The 12,541-nt window shown below is 42.0% G+C and overlaps 1 pseudogene; it reads right to left on the bottom strand.

Moving 5' to 3' along the window:
- Window positions 1–2,858: 2,858 nt before the first annotated feature.
- Window positions 2,859–12,299, bottom strand: LOC133074535 (guanylate-binding protein 7-like; annotated as a pseudogene).
- Window positions 12,300–12,541: the final 242 nt, after the last annotated feature.

Below are 12,541 nucleotides of genomic sequence, written 5' to 3'. Positions count from 1 at the left end.
GCTAAGTCATGTCTGACTCTTTGTGACCCCGTGGACTGTAGCCCGTCAGGTTCCCCTGTCAAAGTTTTGTGTGGAAATTAGTAGTAAAATATTTCAGAATAATGTGTGCTGTCTTTGTTTAGATGCTGACTCCAATTAATACCCACAAGTGAGTGAAAGTCACTCTGTCGTGTCTGACTCTTTACGATCCCACGGACTGTAGCCTGCCAGGCTCGTCTGTCCGTGGGATTCTCCAGGCAAGAATACTGGAGTGGGTTGCCACAGCAATTTGTGGCCCTGATGGGTGGAAGCTCATGTATTTATTCACATTCCCTATTTGAATACTTGGGGCTTATGTGGTGGGAGCTACATAGATAGTGAAGAACATCAAAAAGACAAGATCATGAGGCAGTAGGAGACAAAATATAAATAGAACATTTCAGTATTAAAATTACACAAAAATCCTGTGGTTTGAGGGAAATCTGATACAATGGCATCACAGAGAAGGACACCAGACCCAATCTTAGGAAAGCAGGAAATCAGAGACAGTAAGGAGGAATGGATGGTGACTGATCAGGGTTTCAGGCTGGGGACCTGGGTTAGGGATATCTGTGTTGGGCTCAAATTCCCAAAATCAAGAGAATTTGTCCTATTGGGGAATTGTCAGCAATTTATTCTAAGTACAATGGTCAACCATCAGACAGCTAAGAAGAATTCCTAAAATGTTGAGTTGAAGGGAAATTTTTCTTTGAAATCACCATCTTTTAAAATCTAAGGTTAGTACTTAGAGAACATTTTAGCCAACATACCCAGGGACCCCTTTTCTGTAAAGAATTGGAGACTAAATTTCAATGCCTTAGTGAGAACTCCAAATGACAAGAAAGTTAGGATGCACCTCATATATTTTCCATTTCCTGCTGTAACAAGTAGGTGTTTCCTGTTGAGCTGACATGTTATTTCTAGTAGTATATAATCCTCTCACCTTGTCATAGGAGCATCTTCATTCCATACATTATTTTGTTCTTAATTTTAATAACTGTACTTATGTTTCAATATGTAAGAACTCTTACAAAATATAAATGTCACAGAAGAAAGTATCATGCAAACTTAGTTATCCTCTCATGTCTTACATGGAGAAGGCAATGACACCCCACTCCAGGACTCTTGCCTGGAAAATCCCATGGACGGAGGAGCCTGGTAGGCTGCAGTCCATGGGGTCGTTAAGAGTCGGAAAGGACTGAGCGACTTCACTTTCACTCATTGGAGAAGGAAGCAGCAACCCACTCTGGTGTTCTTGCCTGGAGAATCCCAGGGATCGGGGAGCCTGGTGGGCTGCTGTCTATGGGGTCACACAGAGTCGGACACGACTGAAGCGACTTAGCAGCAGCAGCAGCACCAGCAGCAGCATGTCTTACATCAAACATGCAGGACTATTCATGTTGTGCACATGGATACCAATTTCTTCGTATTTTCAAAGATAGATGATAACTAATGCATACATTCATTATTTCTTTCAATCAGTAATACAGCTATACACAGTTTCCACATCTTAGATTTTCCCACAGTAGCACAAAGAGTTTCCTTTTTTCGTCTAGAGACTGTGAAGTATTCCTTTGTAAGTGTGTTTCAGTATTTATCTCACTGGTATATGACATAGGGGCTTGAAAGTTGTTTCCAGGGCTTCTCTGGTAACTTGGTGGTTAAGAATACAACTGCCAATGCAGGAGACATTGGTTCGTCCTTGATCTGGAAGATTCCTCATGTTGTGGGGCAACTAAGCCTATGCATCACAACTTTTGAGCCTGTGCTCTAGAGCTGGGAGCTGCAATGACTGAGCCCATGTACTCCAAGTACTGATGCCTGAGTGTCCTAGAGCCTGTATTCCACAACGGAGAGGCCACCACAATGAGAAACCTGCACTCTGCATTTAGGATGAGGATTCACTTGTTGCAACTAAAGAAAGGCCTGCCCAGCAAGAAAGACAAAGCACAACCCAAAATTAAAATAAAATAAATAAATAATAATTATAAAAAATCGAGTTGTTTCCAGTCTTCTGAAATTACAGCAATCCTGCAACAAATACACTACAACATGTGCCATTTTCAACTCTGGTTAATAAGACCATTAAGACAGATTACTAAATGTGGATTCTGTATCAGCAGTACTTGCGTTTAAATCTTTGAATTATATTTGTACCAATTTGTACTCTCCTTAGCAGTTAGCAGAGACCCCCAATTTCTTGGAACCCTTGACACCTAGTGTCCTGTCCAAACTGCTGTTTCTGGCCCATCTGGGAGGTGACACAGGTCCCTCCTAATTTTACCTTGTATGTCATTTATTAGTAGTGAAGTTAAACACATTTTCTCTTTCTATATTTTTGCCCATGTAAAAATGTGCTTGTTGCTGCTTCTTCGCTGTTATATAAGGGCTCATTATAACTTAAAGAACTGACCTTCAGGACTGTACTATAGATTGCAAATGTTCCTCCTCTTATATTTGTTTCTTGCTCTTCTCAACACTTTACCAGAATTAATCATTGTCTTTCAACTTGTTTTCCTTTTCTTTGAATTAACTAATTCAATCAGAATTGCTTGTTTTTTATTTTTTGTGTATCAGACCATGGTAACCATGTTAAGTGGGATTCTCTGGTAGTTCAGAAGGTAAAGAATCTACCTGCAGTGCAGGAGACCTGGCTTCGATCTCTGGGTCGGGAAGATCCCCTAGAGAAGGGAATGGCAACCCACTCCAATATTCTTGCCTGGAGAATTCCGTGGACAGACCATGGGGTCTCAAGGAGTTGGACACGACTGAGTGATTCACACACACACGCATACACTACAGCAATTCTTCGATAATCAGTTTTTATTTTTAAAGTCTTCTTGAACAAAGCTGTCATGACATACATGTTTCAAAAATGAGCTACAATGTTACACTATTAAGACAAAAGATGCCTTTTAAAATGTACTTATCAGGGAATCTCAATCTTTTTCATAATTTCACTTATAGTGATATAAGTGGTTTGATATCAAACCATATACTTTACTAATCCCAGGTAGTACAGCAACTAATGTTAAGCTAGCCCCATCAAGGAACTGTGCAGTAACTGAAGGCTTATTATTTTTATTTGTTTTAATGTCTTCTTTTAGTTGATATATGTCTTTAACTCCTCAGCTTTCTTTTAAAATCCTTCTATAAGTAGTTCTTCTTGCATCTGTAAAAAGGGGAGAGTTCCTTTTAGAAAACAGACCAAATAAGTATTTTTTAATCAAACAACTATAGCAGAAAAGTATGTTTGTCTATTTCTCTAACACCTGAGATGCTTTTTTGATGTCTGTCTAGTATTTGCAAACATTTGCACCAGGGACGGGAGAGCATCCAAGGTTTAGAGTTTCTCATGTTCCTTCAACAGCATCTCCCTAGACACAGAAGAGCTGGGTGTAGGTCAGGTTTTAAAACTATCCTAGGAAGGGGTTCCAGCCCTTGGGAGAGAATGCAGGTGAATTCTAAATATCTGTCAGTTTTACTGAGGTAGAATGCCCACACATGTCACCAAAACAGCACTGCTGACTCTCTTTAGAACACTGGCGTTCAAACTCGAGGCTGGGACAAAGAATGCATTTATTCTAGGTATATAAAATGAAATCAGGCAGACCTGGAAACAAATGTAGCAAATTTTACAGCTTTTAGTATCCTGTATCTCATAGCAGGCACCATCTGATACCTTCAAGAGCAGATGGAACTATTCCAGGTCTCTGATGGTTGTCCCTAAAATTCTAAGGAGTCTAAGACGAGGTCCTATTCATTTCGGGGCAAATGTGATGCTATAATTACCATGAATGGCAGTCCAAGAGTCTGGGTCATTTTATGTGTCCCATCCAAACCCTAACACTACAGAAGGTGCTGAGTCTTACAGAGGTAAGCCTTTAGCACGATCCACATCTCTTTGACATTATAGTGAATGCTATGTCTTTGGAGTTCCCTCCAGGATCTGAACTTAGGTCAAATTTCTGTCCCTTTATTCCTGAGAAGTTAGGGTTTTCCCCATCAGGCCCTGCCCAGGCCCTTCTAAACTTACCTTCAGCTTGTGTTCCATCATCATTTCCTGCTCTCTCAGAAGGTTTTCTCTTTCCCTTTCCATCTTCTCTCTCAGCTGGGCCACATCTTCACTGAAACCACTCTCTTGTGCTTTCATTTTTTTGCTTCTTGTCATTCAGTTTCTGTGTTAGCAGTTCCTCCTCCATCTCTGCTTTCTGTCTCTTGGTTCATTCTTCTGTTTCACAAGCATTTTAAAGAGAGACATATGACAATTATACTGAGCTATACCCTCCTGAGCTCAGAGACTAGGATGACTTTAAATTGGTGGAAAGGTGTCTGCTGTTCCTGCTACCACATCAGGCAACCTGCTTTAGCACATGATATAGAGGCACTGATTGGATGTACATGCCACCCAAACTCCCCCATTTATTTCCACATGTAGCAGAGAGGTTCCACAAAAGAAGGGGAAGCTCTGGTTCCAGGAAGTGTTTGCTCCCAACCTGTCTAAGGGCAGCACAGGAACCACATTCCCCTCTGAGAGCTCAGTCTTCCCCTGTACCTGCCATGGCCTTGTCCCCATCAGCGAGGGCCTGGTCTGCCTGCAGGATGGCTGCCTCTACTCCTCCCTGTGACTGCAGGAAGTTCTGGAGGACCTCATTGGCCCGAGGAAACAACAAGGAGCAAAGACTTGTCAGGTAGGGAAGATGTAGTGTCTTGCTGTGGAAATTATCATTTAGTAAACTTACACACCAGACCCTTTAAATTCTCCATCCTTTGCAGGCTCCCAAAATGTTTACAGACTCCAGAATTCAGGGCAGGTCTACAAACTCCCATCTTCCACTGTTTGCAACTGCTATATATGCATATTCTCTTCTTCTTCTTCTTCTTTTTTTTTTTTTTACTAATGCCCATCTACTCTTTCTTTGTTAGAATATCATTTACGGTCATTTCAACTTGGAGCTTCTACCACCTCTTCCAGGAAGCTTTCTTAGGCTGTTTTCCGATTTTTGAATACTTGTCAAAAAACTACGGCTGCCCCATCAGCACTACCACTTGATGGCTCTGTGATCTTAAGCAACTTAGTGATATTTCCATATGTCATAGTTCTCAGTTTTATAAAGAGAATGACAGTAGTACCTAATTTATTATTCTGAGGACTAAACTAACTGATTGTCTTGGTAATATGCTGGAGCAGACTGACCCTGAGTTCATCTCCTCTCACAGGCACACTGAAGTCACAACTATGTGCAGAGCAATCATTGGTGAAAAAGAGCAAAATCTAACAGAAATTCAAGGGACCACAATTGATGGATAGGAGGGGCAGTGTCCCAGTACTGCCACATCCCATACACCCAGGTGGATGATCCACAATCCAGAGGGTAATTACAGCTTTAGAGGTCCTCCCACAGTGGTGAGAGGTCCAGCTCCCACATTGGGCCCCGCAGCCAGTGTCTAGCACTGGGAAGACAATCTTCCACAGCATTCTGCTTTGAAGACTAGCGGGGCTTCCTTTCAGGAGTCTCAGAGGGCTTGGGGAAATACAGATTTAACCCTGAAAGAGTACACACCAACTCTTACATGCTCCAGAACTCAGACAAGAAGCAGCAATTTGACAGGAACCTGGGTTGGACCTACTTCCTGATATTGGAGGGTCTCCTAGAGGCAGAGGGCAACTGCAGCCCCCTCAGGGGACACAGTCACTGCAACACTCATCTTTGAGAACTCTTTATCCCAGGTGCACATTGGTGCTGGCAATCACCATTTAGGAATCTTGCTTTTAGTTTATTAGCTCTAAGACCCAGGCTTATCCTGGCCCAGTCAGCTGACACTGCTGGGATGGTTCAGGCAACTAACTGAGCATAAGCATAGCTCCATGCACCAGAAGCCAGGCTACCTTACGAACTCCTGAGGCCAAAGCCAACTCCAGAAAAAAACCCAGCACCCTTCACCAGCCACGGGGTCTAAGCCTGAAAAATCCCTGGGCCCTCCAGCCAGAGACCTGTGACCTACATCTCTGCACCAGTGGGAAGATACCAGGAACAAAAAAACCTCAGTCTCCCAAACTGCACGGCCAGCCCACCCACTAGCCGGCCAGATCCCTCCCTGCACCCAGCTGGGCTCAGGCCAACAGAAATTTTAAGACGTTCCAGGCCCAGTAGCCAACTGTATGAGGGACCAGCTGCCCTACAGTTAACCAAATTAGGTTCTGGGTCTCTTGGATCCTGTAATCAGGACCCTGGAGGCTGCAACCAGTCCCCCAAAACTGGTTCTTCCCTCCAAGAGGCTGGCAACTTGCCCCACTACCTGGCCTTACCCACCAGTGTGAGCAACACTCAGGTCTCCCAGAGCCTCACGTCATTCATTGGTAATCTAGCACTAGACTCAGAACCCTCCAGGTTTCCACAGTTAGCCTCCTCATGACCTAGTCCCACCAACCAGTGGCTGACAGCTTCTGAACAAAGCAGGAACAAAAGAACAAAGGAACAAACAAGCACCTCCTGACTGCAGTCTGCTGTTTTCTCCCAATTCCTTTACTCCTCACCTAACTCCTTTCCGGGCACCTAGTTATAATCCTGTTCAACTTTCTTCTTTGCTTCTAAGTAGACATTGGGTTCTCCAGGAACAAAGAAAATTCCTTCTGAAATACTTTGCATCAAAGGATCTGAAAGGTGCTTAAGCTCAGCCTAACAGTAATTGACAGATGCCTCTTCATTCTGAAGCAAGAAAACTGCCTTCTTTTTCTCTGTGAAGTCCTATTAGGGAGAGTGGAGAAATCCAATGGAAAGAAGCTGTTAGAAGGGAAGGTCCAGCTGTGATTCTTTTGGAGGAAGTCTGATAACATAGGGTTGAGACACAGAATAACAGACATGGAGTCAGGGGTCTAGTTTTAGTCCCAGTTCTGACCACCTCTATGTGGGACTTGTGGGAAGTCCCTTAAATCCAGTGGACTCAACCTCAACATCTGTTCAGTGAAGGGGTTGGCAGGCATGGACCCTGTGTGCGTCTTTTAGCAGCAGTAGGACAAATCGCGATCCATCCACCAACAATGAAAAATGAAAAGTTTAATTATGATGGGAAACAGGGATTCTTCTGCACACTGGGTGCTATGGATAAAAATACATACACAGCAAACCAACTGCCCATTAATGAGTTAAGTACACACTGATCAGAGTTTTGAACTCTTCATGAATTCTTGATTCCCTGAGAGCTTGAGTGTGTGAAAATATAGAAACAAAATTTTTTGTTTGTACTTATAAATTAAAATCAGGCTTGCTTTCTCAATATGAGCTAAGAGGTTTTTGTAACTTGTAAGATGGTCAAGGGAGACCGAAAGTCAAACTTTCAGTGAAGCTGCCAATGGTAAGTAGAACTGTGATCTCCAAGCATTCTCTCCCCTCGTGTCCACACTCTTCATAGCCTGGAGACTTGTGAATATGACAAATATAGATGCTGTGTTTAGACTATGTTATATGGCACAGGTTAAGTGAAGAAATGGAGATGACCCAAGTGGGCATTACCTAATCACACAAGCCCTTCACATGTAGTCTTCTCCAGCTGATGGCAGAAGAGGTAATCAGAGAGATTAGAAACTGAAGAAAGAAACAGTGCCCCATTGCTGTTGAAGGGGTAGGGGGGTTCCCCAGAGTCTCCATGTGAGTAGCAAGCCCACGTGACCTTGTTTTCAGCTACAGTACACCGAGCAGATACCCATGGACCCTGAGTGGGAATCTGACCCGGGGAACGATAAGCTATTAGATGTGTGTTTCAACTTGCTAAGCTCAGGGTAGTTTATTTTACTATGACAGAAAATAAAAAGCCCAACTTTTAGAAAATGGATGGACTGTATAGCTTGTAGAGCCATATCACCCACTAGAATCTAGACTCATTTTATGATAAGAAGCATATGAACCATGGGGTCAAAAGTGCGGTGGCTAGGCATCATTCCGGAAGAAAGGAATCAGGAAGGATATATTCTAGGACACATTACTGCGAGCTTCTTCTGAAACATCTGCTTGTCATCCTTGAAGGAGTCCCTCAAGAAGATGGCAATGGCTTCCCTCTCACAGGCTGCATGCACCTCCAGCAGCTCCTGGAGCGTGTCTGTGGGGAGGCTCAGTCGCGGGGTCATCTGCTCACTGTAGTGATCAGCTGCCTTCTGCATGACTGATGAGTTCTCACACTCAGCCAGAGTTATTACTGCGTTCTCCAAACAGGGAGCTCCTCCACTGTTGATGGCATCTACATAAGCCTCCACCAGAGTCCCCAACCCTGAAAGATACATGATATTTATGAAATGAGAGAGAATTCTCACCGGCTTTTTAAAAACAGCTTTACAGATCAGCATTCTAGAAATCATTAAAATTTTTTGAAGTTAAAGATTTCTTTTCTTCTATTTATCCTTCCCCTCATTTTCTTCATTCTTGTATCCTCTTCCGTTTTCTTGTAGGAATCCACTTTTTTTGAATATCATCACTGTATCTCCTATGCACTCTTTTATGTGTCTCCAATTCATCACATTAGAATATTGAACAAATCATCTCAAACAATATGCTCAAGGGTCTCCCAGAACACTTTTCCCATTGTAATTAAATAAGAACATCTTATGACACTTGTAAGTAATTTACATAATTTGGGGGCTCTATTTGTAAATTAAAACATCTTGATGAAAATGTCATCAGAATTTCGGTACAGTGACACAAAACATGAAAACAAGAAGGACTCATCTCAGCACAGGACACAGTGTGACTGCCCAGGTGGCATGTTCATGAGGCCAACCCTGTATATAAGACATATTTATATTTGTTTCTCAGACTCTCGGTAAAACTACATGGATTCATGGACTACTATTTATTTTATTCTTCGTGTAAATTCACAAAATACTTTGCATATCCTCACTCAAAACACCTATCGCATCAGACATCTCATCACCATGAAGATTTCTATCTTTAACTTATATCATTATTGTAATAGTTTCAAGAGATTTGATAGACTGCAGAAAAAACACACATGTATATAGGCTCCTTTTAGTGAAGAAACATGCATTTCCATGTGTGGCATAAGCATCCATTTTCCAAGTTATGTGGAGAAGAAAACACAATTACTGAGAATCCCAGAGTGCAATCACAAGTTCATTGCACCCACTGAGTCACAGAGAGACATGCTCTATTGTGAGAGAATCACGTCCCCCCTTGACAGTGATTCCTTCTCTTAGGGTCTTGGGTTTTGCATGGGTAAAGATATATGAACAGAAATCATCTGATTTTTTCTGGAAATTCTCATCCAGTTGGTTATCTAGCACTTCCTCAATATGGAGTAATAGCTTTTTGTCACTTGTAGGCCAGTCAAAGGCAAAGCATTTTCTTTCTGGAAAAAAACTTCCTGATATTCTCTCTGGGCATGCTGGAGTTTTGAATTCTTGGATCCTCGCCAATAGTAGTGAAAAACAAGCAATCATGGAAGGGACAAATTTCAGGTGAGGGGGCTCAAGTGTTTCATTTCTGGGATCTTTGCATTTTGGTATCTCCTGTGTCTGTAAATCTTTACTAATCAATTCATGCAAGTCAACCTTATGCTAATCTACTCAGGAAATGGAAAATCCCTTCCCTTTTTTTTTTTTTTTCTGCACAGAGCTGAGAGTGAAGGAGGGCTTCCCAAGTGGTTCAGTGGTAAAAAATCTGCCTCCCAATGCAGGAGACCAGGGTGTGATCCCTGGGTCTGGAAGATCCCCAGGAGAAGGAAATGGCAACCCACTCCAGTATTCTTGCCTGGGAAACCCCATGAAGAGAGGAACCTGGTGGGCTATAATCCATAGGGTCACAAAAGATTAGCACATGACTGAGTGACTAACAACAACAAGAGTGATGAAAGTACTTCTGAGGAGGCAGGGGAGGAATCCATTCCAAGTGAAGAAACTTCTGATTATTTTCCTTAACCTTCCATGCTGTATAGTGAATCAACTAATTATTAGATGTCTTTTGAGTAATAGCTTTACCCAAGAAATTGTCAGAAATATTTTTCTGATATTACAGTTCCCATGTCTCTAAATGACATGTGTGCTCTAAAGTAATGTAATTATAGAAATAAAGATATTTATGATAATGCTGGGAAGAAAACCTATGGAAATAAATGATTCTCAGGACATAAAGAAAAGTTTTATAAACCAGGGTAAAAGTGTAAACATACTATCAAAAGATCACTTTAGCATATACCATCCCATAGTAAAGATAGCTTAAATGAAACTTGAAGACCTCATCCATCTCCTGTATCTTTCTATATTATGTCTTACAGCATCATAGAAGATGGTTCTAGGCATATCTATCAGTAAGTAGTTATTGAAAGAGTGAATAAATGATTTAATATGCAAAATTAATAATGCTTTTCAGTTCAGTTCAGTAGCTCAGTTGTGTCCGACTCTTTGTCACCCCATGAATCACAGCACGCCAGGCCTCCCTGTCCATCACCAACTCCCAGAGTTTACTCAAACTCATGTCCATCGAGTTGGTGATGCCATCCAGCCATCTCATCCTCTGTCTTCCCCTTCTCCTCCTGCCACCAATCCCTACCAGCATCAGGGTCTTTTCCAATGAGTCAACTCTTTGCATGAGTTGGCCAAAGTATTGGAGTTTCAGCTTCAGCATTAGTCCCTCCAGTGAACACCCAGGACTGATCTCCTGTAGGATGGGCTGGTTGAATCTCCTTGCTGTCCAAGGGACTCTCAAGAGTCTTCTCCAACACCACAGCTCAAAAGCATCAATTTTTTGGCTCTCAGCTTTCTTCACAGGTCAACTCTCACATCCATACATGACCTCTGGAAAAACCATAGCCTTGACTGGATGGACCTTTGTTGGTAAAGTAATGTCTCTGCTTTTTAATATGCTGTCTAGGTTGGTCATAACTTTCCTTCCAAGGAGTAAGCGTCTTTTAATTTCATGGCTGCAATCACCATGTGCAGTGATTTTGGAGCCCCCCAAAATAAAGTCTGACACTGTTTCCACTGTCTCCCCATCTATTTTCCATGAGGTGATGGGACCAGAGGCCATGATCTTAGTTTTCTGAATGTTAAGCTTTAAGCCAACGTTTTCACTCTCTTCTTTCACTTTCATCAAGAGGCTTTTTGGTTCCTCTTCACTCTCTGCCATAATGCTTTTAGGTACCAGCAATTATCCTCTCTGCTAAAATAACCTAAGTAACTAGCTTTTCTTTTAACATGACATGTACTGTGTAAGTTCAAGAATGAAGAGTGTGATGTTATGAGAAAGAGCATTTAGGAACCAGACAGTCTTACTGGAAGGACATAGCAGTTTGTTTCCCTGAACTCTTTAGTGTATAAACAGCCTGTCTATGAAGGAGTTATCTGTGTAGGCTAGTAACATATATTGTGTGAAATGTATGTCAAAAATTAGTCCTTTTTTTAACCTTATGATTCCGTATTTACCAATTTCCAATCTGATAGATTATCTTACTCAAATAGGAGAGGAGAAGCACTCAATATATAATACACATATGTCAGCCTTGCTTTTTCTTGGTACCCATTTCTCTAATATTGGATTCTAAACTTCCTCTGTGAGCTTACACTCTGGTCACTGGGGTTTCCAAGTAACAGCAATGATGGAGCCACACCTACATTTCATTCACCAAGCACCGTTAGCATGGCCTCAATCCAGCCCCAAATCAAGATTGACATCAAGTGCTGGATGTCAGGGCTCTTGATCCCACTTCCTACTGAGCTTTCTACCACCTTGCCCCTGCTCTGATACCTGGAATCAACTTCAAGACATTCTCCAGGTACTCATTTTCAGTGATGGGGTTTCCATCTAACTCCAGCTCCAGCATGAAATTCCACACAGTCCAGACAAAGTCTTGAAAGTATGTCAAAAACTCGACTGAGTCCTCTACATCATTCCGATGGGAGATGGGAGATGATTTGATTCTGATCAGCTCCGTTAATTCAGTCACGTAGCTGGTATCTTAGCTAAGGAAAAAGAAGCACTCTCGAACAAAATTTCCAGCTCCTACCCCAAAACAAGTTTTACAAATATTCCCTTTCTCCCCATTTTACTATCTCATCTGCCAACAGAATGGAGTCATGGAAAAGAACAAACATTGTCAGTTGCTATTCTCAGGAACTCAATGGAATGTATTCATTCAGTTCTGGAAGAATACTGCAGCTGTTCCAGGGCCTGGTGGTTGATGGTGTTCACCCTGTTGTAGACAAAACTGCTGCTCAGGAGCACGGCCAGGACAAAGATCCTCAAGTCATTCTTGGGGTCCCCTAGAGAGTACATTACAGCGTGAGGATGCTACTCCATGTGCTCTCATTCAATTGTTCATTTACTATAACATCTGTACTGTAACTCAGTAGTGAGACCAATAACAAATTTTCAAGACAATGTTAAATGCAAACCTTTCCGGTGAAGATATTGACCCCTTTAAACACCTGAGTGTGATTAGCTACTAACAGAAATGAATGATGCCCTATATGTGCTTAAAATGTTTAGTACAGTGCCTAGAACATAGAAGCTGTGGG

Source organism: Dama dama, chromosome 20, assembly GCF_033118175.1.
Source record: "Dama dama isolate Ldn47 chromosome 20, ASM3311817v1, whole genome shotgun sequence".
In the NCBI taxonomy this organism is placed as follows: Eukaryota; Metazoa; Chordata; class Mammalia; order Artiodactyla; family Cervidae; genus Dama; species Dama dama.
The sequence above is the reverse complement of the archived record's forward strand: the minus strand, read 5'-3'. Positions and strand labels throughout refer to the sequence as shown.